At 46.1% G+C, this 6,000-nt stretch overlaps 1 non-coding gene across 1 annotated transcript; it reads right to left on the reverse strand.

The window, feature by feature from the left end:
* Positions 1 to 3,981: 3,981 nt before the first annotated feature.
* On the reverse strand, positions 3,982 to 4,054 carry Trnas-gga (transfer RNA serine (anticodon GGA)). The gene has a single exon. It is a non-coding gene; the product is annotated as a tRNA-Ser (tRNA).
* Between the last annotated feature and the right edge of the window lie 1,946 nt (positions 4,055 to 6,000).

Below are 6,000 nucleotides of genomic sequence, written 5' to 3' on the forward strand. Positions count from 1 at the left end.
CGACAAAAGTGACCGATGAGACAAGAGTGACCACCGGTGAGGTGCTCATAATTCCGCGCTACACGTACGGGCCATGGCGGTGACGTCTCTGTGATTTTTCTGTATGTTGATTACAACGAGATTGAACGGATTTTTTTTTGTTTCAAATGCGACAGAGCTTTGTTTCATTCTAGGGCGCACACGACCGCTTCGGCTAATTTTTGTATTTGATGTGTTTCTAGACGCTGCTAGTGATGTCTGCCTACCATTACGCAAAAATGAATTTGAAGCGAGACTGCGAAAACGCTTGGCAAACAGGTACGCATAGGCGCCGACTACGGGGTGGCTCGAGGCCCGAGCCACCTTCGATGTTTCTCAAAGAAGGTGGGCGGGGGGGGGGGGGGGTGCAGAGCCCGCCTCCACAGCAATGTGGATCCTCCCCCCCCCCCCCTACACCTTAAAGTGACATCACCTGTTGAGGTTTCTTTACAGTGGTCTGCACCTTTTCAGTTAAAATTTTATTCTGACTATAAGCTTACTCCATCACTGCTGGCGTTGACGCAGACGGGTTATTTTATTACTCTCCATTTATTTCTTCAAATTCTTACCATAAGAGGCTAAGCCCATTATAAGCACCAGCTGTGGCTATGTCATCCGTATTTTACAGCAAAGCTGTATACCTCTACTCCTAATGGTTGCATCGGCCAGGGCAAAAACGATCTCCGTGGGCAAAATACGCCAAGGCACCAAGACCTAAGACACCGAGCGCATGTGTCAGGTTAATCAGGCATGCAGCATAGAGCTCAGAGTTTGTTTAAGGAAACCGCAAAACAAGCATCGAAACCGCGTTATGGATGATAAGGCGCCTGTGAACACTGAGACCCAACCACCATGTGTTCCTGGTAAAGATTATGTTTCGACATTATCTTTCAAGGCTAGGAAGGACTAGTGTGACTAAATAGACCAGTTTTAATTGCGAATGCACTTGTTAAGCGAGCCTGAATCGTCCGCCGCCGTAGTCCGCATAGCAATAGCTGCGGGTGCGCGCACTCCTCGTCTTCCCTAGCAACGGGGGGAGATGGGCGCGCGCTGCCTGGCCGCGTCCCCATGACTCATTCTTGTTGTTGTTCCTACTGACATGGCACACACCCACGTGGCGGATTGGTCAGGAATCTGGCGTGAGAAGGGCTAATGCACCCGCTTAAAGGAGTACTGACACGAAATTTCAAAGCTGAGATCCGCTCTAGCAATCAAGTACAACGACAGCACAAATAGGTGTCTGTGAATAAATGCATCTTTCTTTCTTTGTAGTTGTGTGTGTGTGTGTGATCTCTCTTTCGCGAACATTACCGAACCGCGCAAATTCAACTCGTGCATTCGCACTTTCACATTCTTCCCCTCGGGGAAATGCGGGGAATTTTTTTGCCCAAGACCCGAGCTCATGCGTCAGGCGATGCAAGACCTAGAATTTGCGCCATCTTTGGACGCACGTCTGCTTATGAAATGCTTTTACGCGCGTTATCTCTGATTCGCATTCGGAACGACATCAGTCGCGTGGAGCCATAGAGCAGGGAGGACAAGCTAAAGCTACCGTAGTTTACCGACTAAAAAGCATAAACAACAAAATGGCGGCGTCCATGAGCCGTCGAAGTGTGAACAAATATCACGTAATGTGAACTTACCAATAATCATGGTGGCGGCTCGGAACAATAGGAGAAAACAGCGCCGGTACACTGCACTCTCATTGAGTGACACTAGCCGAGCGCAAACAAAAAGCCCGCCGAGACGACGAGAAATATTTCGAACACATCTCCATCACCATTTGTAGTGGTTTACAACAGTTTTGCTGGACATCCACTTTCTCAGGGCGGAATGGTAACCAATTTTTTTTATTTCTTGTTTCTTTTAATTCTGACTGTGAACACCATGTAAACACAAAATAAATTTAAATATACCCACAGCAATAACTATACTTTATTTAAAGAGGAGGACACAGCCTACGCCTACTAAGCATCGTTCTCCATGTAAGGCATAGCGTATGCTCAGAGAAGGCAAATGTTGCTGTATGTTCACCACGCGTTTAATTGCTTTGCATGCCATTTTGAGCCTGAAAAAGGCTGAAGTCTTCAATCACCCCTTCAGGGGCGTTTTTTATCCGCGGCTTGTAAGATGCACGTGCGTGTACTGTGGTTCAGTATTGCTACTCTTTCCAGTATAAGCAATCCTAACGACTCATGGAAAATGAAGCTGACCTAATTTACATTTCTTAGGGAGGGATCGTCGTGACTTGCACATGCATTATTTGCGTGACTGCATACACAGGTCATGAACATATATAATTCAGTCAGTAATCAAAATGAGGCCAACGATGCATTCACTCGAAATCAAAATCAGATCCAGGTCATGGGGTTTGACGCGCCAAAGTCTACACCCGGGCTTTTGAGGTGTGCCATAGTGGAGCGCTCCGGATTAATTTTGACCACCTGGAGATCGTTAACGTGCATCTAAATCTCGACATATATATATAAATATATATATAAATATATATATATATATATATATATATATATATATATATATATATATATATATATATATATATATATATATATATATATATATATATATATAGGATATGGGTTGGCAGTCAAAAAAAACCTCGGAAAGGAAAGGGGGCAATGCTTGGGGTCATAGAAACAGATGACGAATTTGTGGTGAAAAAATGCCCGCCGGGTGGGATCCGAACCCACGACCACCAGGATACCGGTCTGGTGCGATGACCACTACGCTTCCGGCGGGGCTGTTTCCTCACCACTTTCTCGGGTATTTATGTTAAGGTATTTTTTTGTTTCCTGCACTTGGGAGTGGTAGCCAGCGCAACTACGACTACTCGGGGTTAAGGGTAGCTTTTTTTAGTGCGAATGCACTTTATAAGCGACCCCGAACCTTCCGCCGTCCCCATAGCAACAGCCGCGGGAGCGCGCTTTTCGTCTTCCTTAGCAACGGGGGGAGATGGGCGCGCGCTGCCTGGCCGCTGACATGGCACATACCCACGTGGGAGATTGGCCAGGAATAAGTGCGAATGCACTTCTTAAGCGAGCCTGAATCGTCGCGCTCGCATAGCGCCTCCTCTCCCCCCTCGTCTACTCTCCTAAAGCCCCTTTACTACTCTCCAGCTCGCAACACCCTCTCTCGGCGCGCCAGCCAGGCCACTACACTATATAAAAAAGAAAACAGCATCCGGCGCCAGGTTTCGATCTGCGGACTTTGCGGCCGCAGCGTGACGTTCTACCGACTAAGCCACGGACGCGACGTTGATATCAGTGTTAGTAACGCGCCTTATATCTTTAACGCATTTAAACTACGTCGTCAGCGGCGTGCGTTGGCGACTCAGCGGCGTTATAGCGGCTTGATAACTGCGTGGTATACACGTGATACTACAAACCCGCTAGTTCTGCATTCTCTCACGTGACTGCGCCTCCTCTCCCTTCACTCCGGTCGGCGCTTCGCAGCTGCGGTGCGCTCCTCCTCTCGAACATACACGTTAATTCACCAAGATTTCCGCAGAGGGACAAACGAGGCGTGTTAAGCCGAACGTGATCACAAGGGGGTGTTAATGTAACTAACGGGCAAAATGCCACCAAACTTCAGCAAACTCCCCCTCATAGCATCACCCCGTGCTTCGCACTTCCTCATACTCCCCTTCGGGGGAATGCGGGGGAATTTTTTTTAACCCCCTTGCCGTGACTTGAGTGTCTACGACATGTCGGAGTGGTCGACCAGCGTTGAACCCTCTTAAGCTACCTTGGGCACCAAGACTGCCAAAACAGAGGCCCTCGCTATGCATGTAGCGAATCAGAAAATAGGAATGAGGGGTTCGGTGAATTAAGACAGAATAGGGGTTGGCAGTCAAGAAAATCTCGGAATGCAAAGATGGGATGTGGTAGGTCATAGAAACAGATGAAGAATTTTTTGAGTCAGAAAGAAAGTGGTGAAAAAATGCCCGCCGGGTAGGATCCGAACCCACGACCTCCAGAATTCCAGTCTGGTGGGATGACCATTACGCTACCGGCGGGGCTGTTTCCCCATCACTTTCTCAGGTGTTTATGTTAAGGTATTTTTTGTTTCTAGCACTTGGGGGCGGTAGCGAGCGCCACTCGGACTGATATATATATATATATATATATATATATATATATATATATATATATATATATATATATATATATATATATATATATATATATATATATATATATATATATATATATATATATATATAAATATATATATATATATATATATATATATATATCAGTGGGCCGAACCGAAAAAAATACGGGTTCGGTTACGCTTCTGGTTCAGGTGAAATCATTTCGTTCCGGTTCAGTTCCGGTTCGACAAAATCACGTACCGAACTGGTTCGCGAACCCGTTTGGGAGCTTGAACCGGTTTGCGAACCGGTTCGATCAGTTGAATTATCGCTGAAATTAGAAAAAAAACCATTGAAGTGTTTAAAATGACAGTCAAAACGAAGTACTAAAAAAAATCAAAATGCTGCTGTCCCCCCAAGGGCCATGGCGCAGTTCCAAAGCAAGCTTTAAACAATCACGAGATATTAGAAAAACAGACGAAGTGGTGACGATTTACCACCTACTTTCTCCCCCAGACTTTATGTTGTGCTAGCGACTATTCATAAAGCCACCGCCAAGAGATATGATGGTGGGATATATTTTCTGCCCTTTCCAATTTTGTTGTAATCGCAATCGTCGCTATTGAATCGCCCACCATGATAACCTTGAAGCCTTAAATATAGGCCTGCGTACTGGCGCGTTCAAACACCAACGCTTAATACCAATGGCGCACTTTTTTTATATATCTGCAACAAAACAGAAAAATCGTACACCAGGCACACAAATACTGCCAATGAATTAGACTATTTGGCCACGTTAAATAATGTTTTAGCTGTCAGTTTATCGAATGTGTTAGCCACACTTTTGTTAAAAGTAATCTTTAGGGTAACGCTCAGTCACTGCAATATTTCTCTGACCACTGCAATTCCTTTTGCGATAGCTATACCGGATGTGTGCATTACAATCAGTATGTCATGTGCAGCCTAACCACCGGCTATCGTTCCGTGTGCTAACATTGCGGAATCTTATAACAGATTATGCTGTTACAAAATGAAGGTGAAATTTGACGCACGGAGCATGAGATGGGACTTTTTTGGGTAGACGCTCTTTAATTCATCCGCAGCAGTACTCCCCTCCGGAACGAGTAGCAGTCGAAGTAATGTAGCGAGTTGGGCAGTCAGTACAAGTGCACCTTCGAAAAAAAGCATATCTCAAAAAAACCACACTACAGCACAAGCAGAAAAGATGATCGCTGGGCGAATGGGACAGTGTGAGGCACCGGCCTGCCTTTCTGAACGTGTCATCTGCTTTATTACTGTTTCTGCTTCCAAGACAAGGTTGAGGGCTGCAGTTTCTTGCCAAGGGATTAAGTGCTCACCTCAACAGTTTTCCCTGAGAAATATGTTGTTATTTGTATCTGTAAAAAACGGAACATGTCCAGTGTAGTATTCTCAAAAACTGACCACGGAACTCACTTCCTTCGCATTGATGACACGTTTGGTTGTGAAAGGCAGAGTAAATAAAAGTATAGAGCAATATCCACGTTTTGGTGCTTTTAAGTGCGAATGCACTTTATAAGCGACCCCGAACCTTCCGCCGTCCGCATAGCAACAGCTGCGGGTGCGCGCGCTTTTCGTCTTCCTTAGCAACGGGGGGAGATGGGCGCGCGCTGCCTGGCCGCTGACATGGCACATACCCACGTGGGAGATTGGCCAGGAATAAGTGCGAATGCACTTCTTAAGCGAGCCTGAATTGTCGCGCTCGCATAGCGCCTCCTCTCCCCCCTCGCCTACTCTCCTAAAGCCCCTTTACTACTCTCCAGCTCGCAACACCCTCTCTCGGCGCGCCAGCCAGGTCACTACACTATATAAAAAAAAACAGCCTCCGG

The sequence above is a fragment of the Haemaphysalis longicornis genome, unplaced genomic scaffold (genome assembly GCF_048455015.1).
Source record: "Haemaphysalis longicornis isolate Haplotype H1 unplaced genomic scaffold, Haemaphysalis longicornis Haplotype H1 scaffold_3, whole genome shotgun sequence".
Lineage (NCBI taxonomy): Eukaryota > Metazoa > Arthropoda > Arachnida > Ixodida > Ixodidae > Haemaphysalis > Haemaphysalis longicornis.